Source organism: Erpetoichthys calabaricus, chromosome 12, assembly GCF_900747795.2.
Source record: "Erpetoichthys calabaricus chromosome 12, fErpCal1.3, whole genome shotgun sequence".
Lineage (NCBI taxonomy): Eukaryota > Metazoa > Chordata > Cladistia > Polypteriformes > Polypteridae > Erpetoichthys > Erpetoichthys calabaricus.
In genome coordinates this window covers 148,833,967-148,850,047 of record NC_041405.2, presented here as the reverse complement: position 1 = coordinate 148,850,047, position 16,081 = coordinate 148,833,967, and the positions used below count along the sequence as shown (strand labels likewise).

The window sequence follows — 16,081 nt, the reverse complement described above, 5'->3', positions numbered from 1 at the left end:
CAGCCTCAAGTCTTTTTGAATATGATGTCACCAGCTTGGCACACCTATCTTTGGCCAGTTTCGCCCATTCCTCTTTGCAGCACCTCTCAAGCTCCATCAAGTTGGATGGGAAGCGTCGGTGCACAGCCATTTTAAGATCTCTCCAGAGATGTTCAATCAGATTCAAGTCTGGGCTCTGGCTGGGCCACTCAAGGACATTCACAGAGTTGTCCTGAAGCCACTCCTTTGATATATTGGCTGTGTGCTTAGGGTCGTTGTCCTGCTGAAAGATGAACCGTCGCCCCAGTCTGAGGTCAAGAGCGCTCTGGAGCAGGTTTTCATCCAGGATGTCTCTGTACATTGCTGCAGTCATCTTTCCCTTTATCCTGACTAGTCTCCCAGTTCCTGCCGCTGAAAAACATCCCCACAGCATGATGCTGCCACCACCATGCTTCACTGTAGGGATGGTATTGGCCTGGTGATGAGCGGTGCCTGGTTTCCTCCAAACGTGACGCCTGGCATTCACACCAAAGAGTTCAATCTTTGTCTCATCAGACCAGAGAATTTTCTTTCTCATGGCCTGAGAGTCCTTCAGGTGCCTTTTGGCAAACTCCAGGTGGGCTGCCATGTGCCTTTTACTAAGGAGTGGCTTCCGTCTGGCTACTCTATTATACAGGCCTGATTGGTGGATTGCTGCAGAGATGGTTGTCCTTCTGGAAGGTTCTCCTCTCTCCACAGAGCTCTGGAGCTCTGACAGAGTGACCATCGGGTTCTTGGTCACCTCTCTGACTAAGGCCCTTCTCTCCTGATCACTCAGTTTAGATGGCCGGCCACCTCTAGGAAGAGTCCTGGTGGTTTCAAACTTCTTCCAGTTACGGATGATGGAGGCCACTGTGCTCATTGGGACCTTCAAAGCAGCAGAAATTTTTCTGTAACCTTCCCCAGATATGTGCCTCGAGACAATCCTGTCTCGGAGGTCTACAGACAATTCCTTTGACTTCATGCTTGGTTTGTGCTCTGACATGAACTGTCAACTGTGGGACCTTCTATAGACAGGTGTGTGCCTTTCCAAATCATGTCCAGTCAACTGAATTTACCACAGGTGGACTCCAATGAAGCTGCAGAAACATAAAGAAAATAAAGAAGAAAGTGAAGGAAATAAGGGAAATGTCTTGTTTAAAGAAAATTCTGTTTAAGGTTTAATTATCTTGTTTCAGATTTCTCTAAGTTTGGTCACACAGTCATACTTTCAGATGTTCATATCAAAACGGTAAACTGGATGCCAATCTCCCATTTACCAGCTTATCTAACAGTCCATACTAGCAGTGAGACTATTTCCTAACTGGCTAAATTAACACCAACTTTTACAGATCTAGCAAAGAAAGTTCTGTTTTGTGTTAATTTACAGGGGTTAAGAGACTGTACCATAATCTAAGAGAGGTCAGGAGCATGCGCTGATACACCCACCACACGACAAACCACCCAGATTGGGATCTGAGTGCAGCCGTTCTCATCAAAGTAACTACGAGAAACTGACATTCCAATGAAATTAAGCAGACACTTAAATGAATTTAACATTTAAATTAACTTTCTATGGGTGGCGCAGTGGTAGCGCTGCTGCCTCGCAGTTAGGAGACCCGGGTTCACTTCCCGGGTCCTCCCTTCGTGGAGTTTGCATGTTCTCCCCGTGTCTGCGTGGGTTTCCTCCAGGCGCTCTGGTTTCCTCCCACAGTCCAAAGACATGTAGGTTGGGTGGATTGGCGATTCTAAATTGGCCCTGGTTTGTGTGTGTCCTGTGGTGGGTTGGTACCCTGCCCAGGATTGGTTCCTGCCCTGTGTTGGCTGGGATTGGCTCCAGCAGACCCCTGTGTTCGGATTCAGCGGGTTGGATAATGGATGGATGGATTAACTTTCTATGAGTGCCTCTTACAAACACCATTTCTTGTATACTTAAGGAATAAAATTATCCAATATGTGTGGTAAAGGTGTGAAAAGGTAATTGCCCCCTTAGAAATTCACTCAACCAGCTGGTCAAAGCTGATAGTCTCTTCTGACGGAACAATGCCAAACCATGCTGTTTCTAAACCTCACCATGACAGTGACGTCATCACCACAAGGTTACTAATAGAACGCTAATCCTCAAAGAAAGGAAATCCCAGACCTGTACCTGTGTTTATCATTAGAACAATCTGGACGAGAACAGGCCATTCAGCCCAACAAAGCTCACCAGTCCTGTCCACTTAATTCTTCTAAATTAACATCAAGTCGAGTATTGAAGTTCCATAAAGACCTCCTGTCTTCTACACTACTTGGTCACTTATTCCATGTGTCTGTGGTTTCTTGGGTGAAGAAATATTTACAGATGTTTGTGCAAAATTTACCCTTCACAGGTTTCCAACTGTGTCCCCATGTTCTTGATGAACTCATTTTAAAGTCACCATCTCGATCCACTGCACTAATTCCCTTCATAATTTTGAAGACCTCAGTCACGTTTCCTCTTAGTCTTCTTTTGCTTAAACTCTAAAGACTCAGCTCTTTTAATATTTCCTCATAACTCATCCCCTGTAGCCCTGACTCAGCCCTGTCGCTCTTCTCTGGACCTTTTCTAGTGCTGCTATGTCCTTTTTGTATCCTGAAGACCAAAACTGCACACAGGACTCCAGATGAGGCCTCACCAGTGTGTTATAAAGCTTGAGCAGAACCTCCTTGGACTTGTACTCCACACTTCAAAGCGCTATATAACCTGTTTACTAGGAACTGGTGGCAATTAACCCATTTATGTCTCGTGTTCCATTATTGGAATGACAGTCACGTTGGAGTCACATATGTTATGTATAATGTAAGAAGTGGATTTTCCTAGTGTTCCAATTTTGGAATGCCACATAATTCAACAATGGAATGTAATAACATTTTTTTCTCTTCAAATTCTTGTTCCTTATATTTTTCTATGCAACATATGTGAATTTCATGCACAAACTCAAAAATTTCAACCTTCGACATAAATGGCTTAAGGACCCCTGTGAACTACAAGGCCCATACAACCCTGCGGGTGTTTGAACTGGAGCCATGGCAAAGAACCACTGCCACCTCTCATCAAGAGCTTTTATGTGCATGGTGGGTAACATCATCCAAGTCAAGGCTGGAGTGAGACAGATGTGTACTGTCATCACTGCTCTTTATCCTGGTCATCGACTGGGTGATGCCAACACACAACAAAAGATCAAGTGAGAGGGATCAGAAGGACCTTGTTCTCTACTTTGGAAGAACTTGACTAAGCATATGACCTCACTTTGCTCTCTCACACTCCCCAGCACAGGCAAGAAAAGACTTCTCATGTTTAATATCTGTGGACAACAAGTGGGCTTGAAGATCAACACAGTGAAATTGTGTAGCGGTGCCACATGATTAACGGCGTTTTAAATGTATTCTTTGCTGAGTCGCGTCTTTCATAGTGTTGTCCCGTTTGTATGGTCTTTGTGTGTCTGTGTAAATATTGTCCCCTGGAAACAAAAGGGGAAGGATAATGCCATGGAACCATGGTGATAATTTGCCCCGTCTCTCCCATCAGTTGCATTACTATTTAAACCTAAGGACGAAAAGAAGAAACTACACTGACACTTCATTGCAGAGCCAGGAGAGAGACACCTATCTAGATCACCTATACCTTTTCCAGCTTGCTGCTTTCAATGCCAGACATTGACAACTTCACCATTGCAACGCAAAACCCCGGGGTTCTGGATTACACTGATCTGCCGAGGATAAGTACGGTGAGACTGTTTCTTGTCATTTGAAGAAGATGCATATGGATTGGATGAATTATTAGAGAAGTGCAAGACCTCATCACTAGAACATCTCCCCACTTGACCCCAGAAGACAAATATATAAGAGGCAGGCCGAAGAACTCATCAGAAGAACTGAAGACCATAAACCACAGCTGGAGCTCCCTACAGAAACTCACCCAAGACAGACAGAAGTGGAGGACCTTTGCATTCCTCACAACAGTGGTGGCAGTTCTGACTGTAACATCTGATCTAAACCAGGCAAGAGTGGCACCTTCAATACCAACGCCCTACCAGAATACCATTCTCCCATTACATCACTTCTCGTTGTGGAGGTTCAGCCCCAAACACAGACAGACAGATGTCCAAAAAACACACACATTTAATATTTCTGCAGTGTATACAGCACCTCACAATGCCCTTCTAGACAAACGCTCAGTCCCTTTCTTTCTCTTTCTTCTTCTTCTTCTTCTCTGTCACCCTCACTCCTTCTCTATCAAGCTCTGTCTTCTTCCTCCCAGCTCCAGCTCATCTACTGGAGTGAGGCGGCCCCTTTTATAATACCCTGGATGTGCTCCAGGTGCTTCCTGATGATCTTCTGGCAGCACTTCCTGGTGTGGCGGAAGTGCCACATGAGCACCCGGAAGCACTCCGGGTGTGCCTGGAATCTCTTCCTGGCAGTACTTCCGGTTGTGACAGAAGTGTTGCACTCCAGGGCTCCATAATCCTCTGCGCGCCCCCTGGCAGTGGCCAAGGGCCCCAACAGGGTTGAGCTTCTTTTCTCCGATCCCGTGGCCCCAATGCAGACCGGGGCGGCTGTCCTCTCGTGGTCCAGGAAAGGTATTATTCCTCTCCCGGTCCTTCCGGGACGTTCTGGCTGGGCAGGATCCCCATCCGTCTGCCACACCGTCTACCAAATAAATCTGTGGTGGCCATTTTGTTTCCTCTTCAGTTCTGTTTTGAGCTCCGGCCTGTAAAGGCCTACACTCCACCAACCCTTATTTCAAGTATATGGGGTGGACCCCCAAACCTTTCACGTTGTTTTGGGTATTCTTTTACACTGCGTACTGTGGGAGAACATTAGACACTTTCCAGTGCTATGAAGGGCTTTACAGCCAGACAATAACGCCTCATAAACACCCTGCTGATCCGAAAATGCCTGCAAGTTGAGAAGAGAACAGCTTTCTCCAACACTTCAGACAGGAAGGGTAATTTAGAAAGTGGTCCAAAATTGGAAAGATCAGAGGGGTCCACATTTGGCATTTAAATTGGGGGCTGCACTACTGTGTGTTTAAAAAACATCTGGAATTTGACTAGAAAATGAGTGGTTTAAAAAAAAATGGATAAAGAAAAATTATTGCAATCCACATCTACGGCTGGTCTCATGCCTTGCACCCAAAGTTTTTTGGAGAACAATGGGCTTCTAGGGGACGAGAAACAGATGGAATGAGAGATCAAGGAAAACGTTACACAACTCCCAATAGCTCAGCTTCCACTTGCAACATCAACATTGCTCAGCTTGTGAAAGGAGACGTTTCTGTGGTTTTGTGGTTTGAATTTGCTAGCGGGGGGTTCAAGAGCAGTTTTAAATGGAGTGGGAGTTCTTGTGGTCGGATTGCTTTTCTTGTTTGGGATGCGTTACGGTCTCACTGCTGTTTATAATTTAAAAACGGTCAGGAAGATAAAAACTGGAATGCACAACATTAGGCACAAGTGTAGAAGTGACCGTGCTGGGCATGCGTAGAGTGACCACTCAACCTAATGTGTGCGCTTCAGTAGGACCTCGGGTGGGGTCACCAAAAAGACACACGGACAGGGGGAAACACGCAAGAGCCCACCACAGAGAGCAAGAACCCAGGGGTCCTGAGCTGTAACCTCACAGGTGGCACTCGCGCCACCAGGGCTGTTAATCATCAGGTGACCAGTAAAGGAAATCAGGACAAGCAGAGCTTGACCGAGACGCCATGAAGCCTGAGAGTCACGTACTGACAAGACAGAGATGGGCAGTCCTGAGCTGAGGGTCTGCTAAGGATCTACTGGGGGGGGGGGCGATTTGTGGGTGTGGGCAGGCTGAATGCTGCCGTGAGGCTTCTGGGTCTCTGTGAAGATGAAGAAAAACAAACAAGCAAACAAACAAACAAACAAACAAATAAATAAATAAATAAACCCTCATTTAGTTATGGTATGAAGAGTTTATAAAAGAGGAATGGCCGCTCTTTGATGTTACAGTTGCATAAAAGAATTAGAATTTAATATCATACCAACATCATAAATAATAAATAAATTAAAGAATCATACAGATATAGACAGAGGATTTACAAAGTATATACACACCTTCACCTTCTGCACACTTTATTGTGCTATAAATAGATAAATATCCAAGGCGCTACATAAGATTAAAAGAAAAGGCATTATGTCATAGATAGATAGATAGATAGATAGATAGATAGATAGATAGATAGATAGATAGATAGATAGATAGATAGATAATGAAAGGCACTATATTAAATAGATAGATAGATAATGAAAGGCATTATATTAGATAGATAGATAGATAGATAGATAGATAGATAGATAGATAGATAGATAGATAGATAGATAGATAGATAGATAGATAGATAATGAAAGGCACTATATAATAGATAGATAGATAGATAGATAGATAGATAGATAGATAGATAGATAGATAGATAGATAGATAGATAGATAGATAGATAGATAGATAGATAGATAGATAATGAAAGGCACAATATAATAGATAGATAGATAGATAGATAGATAGATAGATAGATAGATAGATAGATAGATAGATAGATAGATAGATAGATAGATAGATAATGAAAGGCACTATATAATAGATAGATAGATAGATAGATAGATAGATAGATAGATAGATAGATAGATAGATAGATAGATAGATAGATAGATAGATAGATAGATAATGAAAGGCACTATATTAGATAGATAGATAGATAGATAGATAGATAGATAGATAGATAGATAGATAGATAGATAGATAGATAGATAATGAAAGTCACTACATAATAGATAGATAGATAGATAGATAGATAGATAGATAGATAGATAGATAGATAGATAGATAGATAGATAGATAGATAGATAGATAGATAGATAATGAAAGGCACTATATTAGATAGATAGATAGATAGATAGATAGATAGATAGATAGATAGATAGATAGATAGATAGATAGATAGATAGATAGATAATGAAAGGCACTATATTAGATAGATAGATAGATAGATAGATAGATAGATAGATAGATAGATAGATAGATAGATAGATAGATAGATAGATAGATAATGAAAGTCACTATATAATAGATAGATAGATAGATAGATAGATAGATAGATAGATAGATAGATAGATAGATAGATAGATAGATAGATAGATAGATAGATAATGAAAGGCACTATATTAGATAGATAGATAGATAGATAGATAGATAGATAGATAGATAGATAGATAGATAGATAGATAGATAGATAGATAGATAGATAATGAAAGTCACTACATAATAGATAGATAGATAGATAGATAGATAGATAGATAGATAGATAGATAGATAGATAGATAGATAGATAGATAGATAGATAGATAGATAGATAGATAATGAAAGGCACTATATTAGATAGATAGATAGATAGATAGATAGATAGATAGATAGATAGATAGATAGATAGATAGATAGATAGATAGATAATGAAAGGCACTATATTAGATAGATAGATAGATAGATAGATAGATAGATAGATAGATAGATAGATAGATAGATAGATAGATAGATAGATAGATAATGAAAGTCACTACATAATAGATAGATAGATAGATAGATAGATAGATAGATAGATAGATAGATAGATAGATAGATAGATAGATAGATAGATAGATAGATAATGAAAGGCACTATATTAGATAGATAGATAGATAGATAGATAGATAGATAGATAGATAGATAGATAGATAGATAGATAGATAGATAGATAGATAATGAAAGGCACTATATTAGATAGATAGATAGATAGATAGATAGATAGATAGATAGATAGATAGATAGATAGATAGATAGATAGATAGATAGATAGATAGATAGATAGATAGATAGATAGATAATGAAAGTCACTATATAATAGATAGATAGATAGATAGATAGATAGATAGATAGATAGATAGATAGATAGATAGATAGATAGATAGATAGATAGATAGATAATGAAAGGCACTATATTAGATAGATAGATAGATAGATAGATAGATAGATAGATAGATAGATAGATAGATAGATAGATAGATAGATAGATAGATAGATAGATAGATAGATAGATAGATAGATAGAAGAAAACTAGTCATTTAGCCCGTTACAATAACGGGCGCTACAACAGTAGTGCATAAACATTAGTAGGAACAGTCTGTATTAAATAGCAAGGGACTTTGACCTCATTCTTTTTGTTGGTCGTATTTTTCTTTCTTTCAGCCTTTCTTTTGTTGATGTTTACTTGCTGAGCTGACCGTTCTTCGTGGGCTGCCGCCGTGTATTGTGTGTCTAATTTTCTGTGACAGTAATACTGTCTTGTATTCAAGGCTCTATTCAATAAGGGCGCGCACAAAAAGTTGAGGTTCAAAAGTGCGACCTCAACTGAGCGCGGCGAATAAAGGCGTTCGTAGATAATTTAGTTCAAATGGCTCTGGAATATGTGAAGAGCAACAAAGGTGCAGATCTTTATTTGCGCGCGCCTTTATTCGCTGCGCCCAATTGAGGTCGCCCTTTTGAGGCTCGCCTTTTTGTGCGCGCCCTTATTGAAGGATACCGTCTTGTACGTCCGCTGGCTTGTACGTCCGTAATATACCTTTCATTTTCTCTGGCGGTAATACAGGCGTGCGCGTCGGTAATATGCCTTTAATCTCCTCTGACAGTAATACTGGCTTGTATGTGGCTGTAATATGCGTCACTGTATTGTGTACCTTTAATTTCCTCTCGCAGTAATACTGGTTTGTATTTCCGTAAAACGCCTCTAACTTTCTCTGACAGTAATATCGCGCATAGCACCTGCCCCGCGCATGCGCACTTCACCAGAAGACACCCACACACGGACACCTGGACGCACATAGGGATTATATATATATAGATAAGGAAACCAAAACTTGCTGTTAAAGCAATAAACATTAAATAGAGAACTACAAAATAAGTTGTTGCAAAAGTACTGACAACAGACACATCCAAACAGAATTAAAAGACAAAGATGTTGCAAAAGAAAATCTTACAGCAGAATTTTAGCCAAACATTAGATAAATGAATAAATGACTTAAAGTGCAAAAAATCAAAATGCAGTTGTAAAAATAAAAATGCAATAAACTGCATAACTTAGAAACTGCATGTAAAGGAATAAAAAATTGAACTATAAATTAAAAAGGAAAATTCATGTAAGCAACTCTAAATTGGCCAAGGGAAAATACAAAAATTTGTTAATGAAAAATAAATAGAAAATCAACACAGAAGTAGCCAAAATAAAAGATCAAACAAAGGGCAACAATAAAAAAACGATGATGAATAAAAAATAAAGATATATAATTTGCAAATGAATAAGAAAATGAACATTAAATTTAAAAATAATTTCTTATGAATGAAAACACAACCAGGTAAGGAAATGAAAATAACGATAACCTGCATTGTTTTAATGTTTTCATTTCGCGGAGCTCCATCAGCGCCATTAACTTCTTGTGTATTTTTGTCCGCTGCAGCCCCCACCATCGGTTGGCCAACTGCTGATTTCAGTACACTTTGGAGTTGAGGTGTGCTGCGCTTTGCGGTGCTCGGGCTGCGTGGCTCTTAACGCTGCGGTGTTGAGTGAGTGCAGAAGACTCCGCGCTAAACGCAATAGCGGATTTCACTCTGAAACAGAGCGACTTTAAATTCTTTAGCATTCCCGTGTCGCCTCCGTTGAGAATGAGAGACGAGCTCTTCATAGCGGGCTGGAATCCGAGGTGTAGAAGAAGGCATAATAAACAGTCAGACTCATCAGCGCCTCAGACTGCGCCTCAGGTATAGTGTGTATATTAAATTATACATATTTAGACTAGGCTTGAACTAACTATATTAAAATTACTGTATATACAGTACATATTCAGTGTGATGCATGAACTGTTTATATAAGCAATCTGGATACTAAATCTTGATAATATACACAATATTTAACGCGGGGAAAATCATTTTAATGTGTGCAGTATTTATAGTGTCTGACGCAGTGATGTACACTCTAAGAGCGTTCGGGAAAAGCAATGCAACACGGTCTTTTTTTGATTATATTTCTTAAAAATAAATCTAACATAATTTATCAGGTAATAATCACAGGTATAAAAAAATGCTCACATTTAGCATTTTATACGGACAATGATTTTGTTCTCAGAATACATTGAACGAATTATCACTTTTACGTTATAGTTTTATTATTATTATTATTATTATTATTATTATTATTATTATTATTATTATTATTATTGTTATTATAGTAGTAGTAGTATATTTTGATCACTAGCGGATCTCATTTACAGTCGCCAGTAAACTTAACACGCTTTAGGAAAGCAAAATACACCTCTTGGGACAAAGAAAGTTCTATCTATCTATCTATCTATCTATCTATCTATCTATCTATCTATCTATCTATCTATCTATCTATCTATCTATCTATCTATCTATCATATAGCGCCTTTCATATCTATCTATCTTACTCTCATATGACATTCTTTATTTTGTATAGTGCCTTACTTGTCTATCTGTAAGTGTGTCCTTCATATCTTACTGATGATTGAATTATGCATGTCATTCTTATGTCTCTTTTTAAATTTTCATAGTACCTTTCACTATCTATTTAATTGAACCTTTCATATCTCTACATATCAATATGCTGAAATAATAATTAGAATAATAGAACATTGTTTTTATGTATGTCATCATTTATATTTATATAGTGTCTTTTCTATCTATCTATCTAGTGCCTTTCATTATCTATCTATCTATCTATCTATCTATCTATCTATCTATCTATCTATCTATCTATCTATCTATCTATCTATCTATCTATCTAATATAGTGCCTTTCATTATCTATCTATCTATCTATCTATCTATCTATCTATCTATCTATCTATCTATCTATCTATCTATCTATCTATCTAATATAGTGCCTTTCATTATCTATCTATCTATCTATCTGTTACAATGCACCGTTCATATCTGTATGTCATTCTTTATTTTTATATAGTGCCTTTCACATCTATCTTTTTAATCTGTCTATTAGAGAAAAACACGCGTGCACGCTTGGATCGCGTGAAATCCGCGCAGCGGCGCCCGATCACGAAAGCTTCGGTCAGCGACATGTTGGATAGAACGGGGGTCCCGTCCCCCCTAACATGTATGCAAACTCTTCCAGATGCAGACATCCTGTCCACCTTCGGGTTATTTCGTTGTCACCAACTAAGGTGACATACAAGTCTGTCCTCATTGTTTACTTGTGTGTGAGGTTGTGTACATCGCAGGACCCTAGAAAAGGCCACACGGACACTTTGGTGCATGCAGCCCTTCCGAACTTCACAAAGACTCTATAGGTTGGCAAGAATCGAACGCTGCGAGCTGCATTATTAATACAAAAATGAGTTATTCACATGCTTGTGATTTGTCGTGCCCACGAAAAAACGGTCACAGTTATGATATAATTTTTGAACTAACATTTACATCTGACAAGCGAGCATGCCAAGTGTTTCATAAAGTCTGGTTCGACTGAGACTGCAGGCTGCAGAGTGCCGCAGTGGTCAGCGCCGATGGCTCACACATTCAGAATCGAATTATTAAAGCTTTAAATGCCCGCCCAGATGTCGCCGTGTCCACTTTGCTATTTTTCTTTACTCCAGAAAGGTTAATTACCAGTGGTAAACTGCATGGCCATGTGTGTATTTGAGAGTGTCGCCGCTAGGATTGGCGCAGCCTCATTATAGGGATAATCCTTACACTCGAATTCCTCAAATGGCAGAATCCTGACCTGCAATTTGCAGTTTAGGAAAAATTTGTAAAATATACGCGTGTAAATGTGAGACTGGCGTCCACTCCTGGGTTTGTTACTATCAGGCGCCCAATTTTTCCTGGATATGAGCTCGGGCTCCGAATTTCAGTGGTCTAGTATTTAAAAAAATAATAATAATGAATGATTACCATAATGCCTGCAATTTAAAAATTGTAGTAACTGTTCAATTTGTTTATCGATTTTTTTATTAGTGCTAGCGCCTTGTCCAAGTGTTGATGACCCTGCTTTACACCTTGCAGTGGGGCGGGCCCTAGGGGGGGCGCGAAGTAACAAAAAGGGGGGCGCGAAGATGTGAAAAAAAGGAAACAAGAATCAAAAATATGAAAAATACATCTATTGAAACCAAAACAAATGAACTTAAACTACATTCTGATACTAGAAAAATAAATATAGAGTTAGATAAATGTCGATAAAAGTTAAGTAGGTATAATAAAATATGCATCTATGATATATCATTAATTAGAAAAGAACAAATTGGTATTAGTGGGCTCCTTTCAAAAATATCGTTAGGGGGGGCGCGATTAAAACTTATGAAAACTCGGGTCGCAAAATACTTAAAGGTTGAGAAACGCTGACCTTATGAATGCTGCGATAGGCTCCCTATATTCTGGATAAGCAGGTTTGGAAAATTGATGATGATGATGATGATGATGATGATGATGATGATTATAACGAATACAGCCACAGTGTTCTCTGACTAAAACCAAAATATGTTAACTGACAACCTACAATAAATTCAAGCATCATCGATCATTTAAATTGATGTACATACAGTACATATAAATGACATTTTGTTATTATGAGTGAGCTCCTGCCATCCAGTAAAGTCGCACTATGATCTTTTGATTTAAACCCCATGATCTTTTCTTTCCTCGGTGTGTCATTTTCTTGCTTTATATTTTCGCCTGGAAGGCGTTGGGCTTCAAGCCGCCACAGATCCCGCTTTAACAATCCGCTTCCAGTACGCACTGGTGAGCTGAAACAACGCCGGACAATTGCGGCTCCGCCAATCCGCTGCAGAGATCGAGGAAGCTCAAAGACTGTCATGGGGCCACATTCACAGCTGGCATACACGTCTGCGACGTGGGCACCGAAGGCCGGCCGGTAATCATGCAGATTGCACATTGATAGCACCCTGGCTGAGATTCGAATTCCACAAAAGCGCACACCATTGAATTGGGCTTCGGGATGATGTATGCATTCATGAAAAAAAAAATGCCACCAAGAATCTAACGTGAAATATTTTTAATTTTCACGGTGCAGCCCGTTGTAACTGTGAACTCAGAAAGTCTAACGCGTTAAATTACATGGCGTTTATTATGGATGCGCACATTCCCTCTGGGTGCTCCGCTTTCCTGGGACAGCCCAAAGACACGCTGCGTCTCTGTGTTCACCCTGTGATGGACTCCTCTTGTGCCCAGTGATTGTTCCTGCCTTATGCCCTATACTTGCTGGCACAGGCTCCGGCTTCCTCTTGCCCCTGCTCCGGATAAACGGGTTTGGAAGATGCATGGACTCTTAAAAATAAAGTGGCCAGAGCGGTTCTTTAGAGCGACGCCATAGGGGAACCATTTTTGTTTCTCAAAAGACCCCACCAATAATAAAGATTCCAGAAAGATCCTTTGTTTATTTCGATCGGTATCAGGCTGCATACAGTAAATAACCAGGAATAGATTCAGATTTGCGACATACCAGTGGGTTCCTGGTTTTAAACGGACTCTCACTGCTTACGATAACTCAGGCTACGTTCAGTTTTTCTTAATCTGTTAGTGTCCCGCTATACATTAAAAATTTCATTTTTTTCTACATATTATGGTGTTTTTCAAAGCACAAAGAACTAACAACATATGCAAAGAACCCATCCCAGAATGAAAGTTTGTCAAGCAATAGTTTAATAAGGAACCAGAAAACCCAGTAAACAAACATAAAATGCCATAAGAACCAGAATTTGTAACAGTGTGATTGATGGATGGAGTGATTAATGGATGAATAGGATGAAATTCAAATACAATTTATATTAATGGACAGATATTGTTGGCTTCCATTTATGTTAATCAGTTGCAGACTACTTTGTTTTCTTGGGTGTTTAAACGAATGTGCGTCTTCTGTATTTAGTCATTTGTAAAGCTTACATTTGTATTTTACCTGAGAACTTGTCACAGCGCACTGCGCCCGCACTCAGTGAAAAGCTCAATACAAAAATAAACTGATCCTAAATGAATTCTTTTGCAAAACTGAAATTGCGTTTTTAGAAATGATTTTAATTGAATCGAAATACTGTAAAAAAAACGAAGGTTTCAGTTGTTTGTTTCGGGGACTATATATTTTTTTTCCGAAATATTAATACTTTTTTTATGACAGACATGATGCCAAACAATTCTTGGGAGGTCGAGGGAAGCGCCACCTGAAAATGCTTAGTTGCAGAAGGGGGGGGGGGCGGGGGTGGGGTTGGGGTTGGGTACAGGGGGGTGGAGCCCTTGGGGGGGGGGGGGGGGTGCGCGTCGAGTAAAACTATAAGACGAAGCGTGTGCTCTGCAAAACTGCAAAACTTACGTTTGGCTGTTTTCAACATAATCCCCACCGATCCACCGATAAGGAGGTCGCTGTAAGTATCGTAGACGATAAGAGTGGAAAGCAGCGAGCGAGCGCGTTAATGCATGCTGAGTGAAAAAGGAGCGCAGATTGCTGCTGGGTTACTTCGTGTACCTGTTCGCGCGAATGTTTGTGACATTTGGATAATACACTGTATACTGTGAGCGTGCCGAGAATGTTCCTCCGCGGACGTGTCTTTTCTCCCACTGTTCTATTGTTGAAAACTTCGATCAGGACTCAGTTTAACCCAAAACTAAAGGAGTGTGTGAATAAGCGTGCGCGGAGACGGACAGACGCGGAATGAGTGTGCCCACAGATGGACACAGGAGGAGGGAGTGTGCCCACAGACGCCCCACTCTAAGGTTGATTTCTATTTCTGGTGATAGCCCCACACTGATACCGCAAGCCGCAGATTTGGGAAATTAATGAGTATTTGAAAAATGTTTCTGTCTTAGAACACGTGGGCGTGCGTACATGTTTATGTCTGCTCCACGCAGGCGCTCCAGAAATGTGGCTGAATGAACGCGCATGATTCGCTGCCTTTGCGGAGGAATGAACGCGCATGATTCCCTACCGCTTCTGCGCCTTGTTTCTGAGTCTTCGCGAGAGCTCCGCGATCTACACGTTAACGGGTCCTTAATAGCGTTCTTCTGGGCTATATGATTCCCCGCAGAACACTTTGAGGAGGAACCATTTTATTCGGGGAAGGGTTCTTTGCATGTTAAATGGGTGCTTTCAAAATGTTCGGACAAAACAGATATCTTCAATATATAATGGACTGTTTTAACTAATTTGGAATTAAATAAATGGAAACTTTAATTATTTGTCCGTGGAACATTTTGACATTTTTTTTCCGAAATATCAATACCTTTATACTTTTATACAAACATGTCATGATGCCAACGAAGTGAGTGTGCCCACAGATGGACAGACGAGGCGTGAATGTGCCACCAGACGCCCCGTGTCTAAGGTCGATTTCTATTTCTAGCAAGATATTAACGTATCAAAAACCTTTAGTCTGTGTTATCCCGTGTATTAACAGTCATTTAAAACCAGGAACCCGCTGGCATTTCACAAACCTGTTCGCTTCTGTTTCTGGAACCTTCATGTGGAAGGTTCTTTTGGGAACAACAAATGATTCCCCTATGACATCTGTCTAAAGAACCAACTTGGCTCTTTTATTTTTAGGAGTGTACTCCACAAATTGTCAAAAATAAAAGTGGCAAAGTGGCTCTTTAGGGAAATGCCAAACAGGTACCATTTGTGATTCCCAAAAGAATTACCCATATGAAGGTTCCTGAAAGAACATTTCATTATTTAGATCCATAACATGCTCCAAAAATTACCCTGAACAGATGATCACAGATTTGTGAAATATCTATCTATCTATCTATCTATCTATCTATCTATCTATCTATCTATCTATCTATCTATCTATCTATCTATCTATCTATCTATCTATCTATCTATCCTATTTTATTCCGACTTATTAAATCACAGATTTGTGAACTATTAGTACGTTCCTGATTTGAAAAGGATCCTCTAAGTATCCCATAACACTGCGGGTAAGTTCAGATTTTTTTATCTGCTTGTGTCCTGCTATATCCTATAGACCTTAAAATGTTCTATTTTGTCC

General features: G+C 39.8%; 1 protein-coding gene across 2 annotated transcripts in view; it reads left to right on the top strand.

Moving 5' to 3' along the window:
• Positions 1–14,350: 14,350 nt before the first annotated feature.
• LOC114662846 (C-C motif chemokine 25-like) overlaps positions 14,351–16,081 on the top strand; it is a 72,131-nt gene continuing 70,400 nt past the window's right edge. For both annotated transcript variants that reach the window (XR_007936476.1, XM_028816548.2), the window contains exon 1: positions 14,351–14,458. The gene's annotated coding sequence lies outside the window, so the exon portion shown is untranslated. The remainder of the gene's footprint in view (positions 14,459–16,081) is intronic.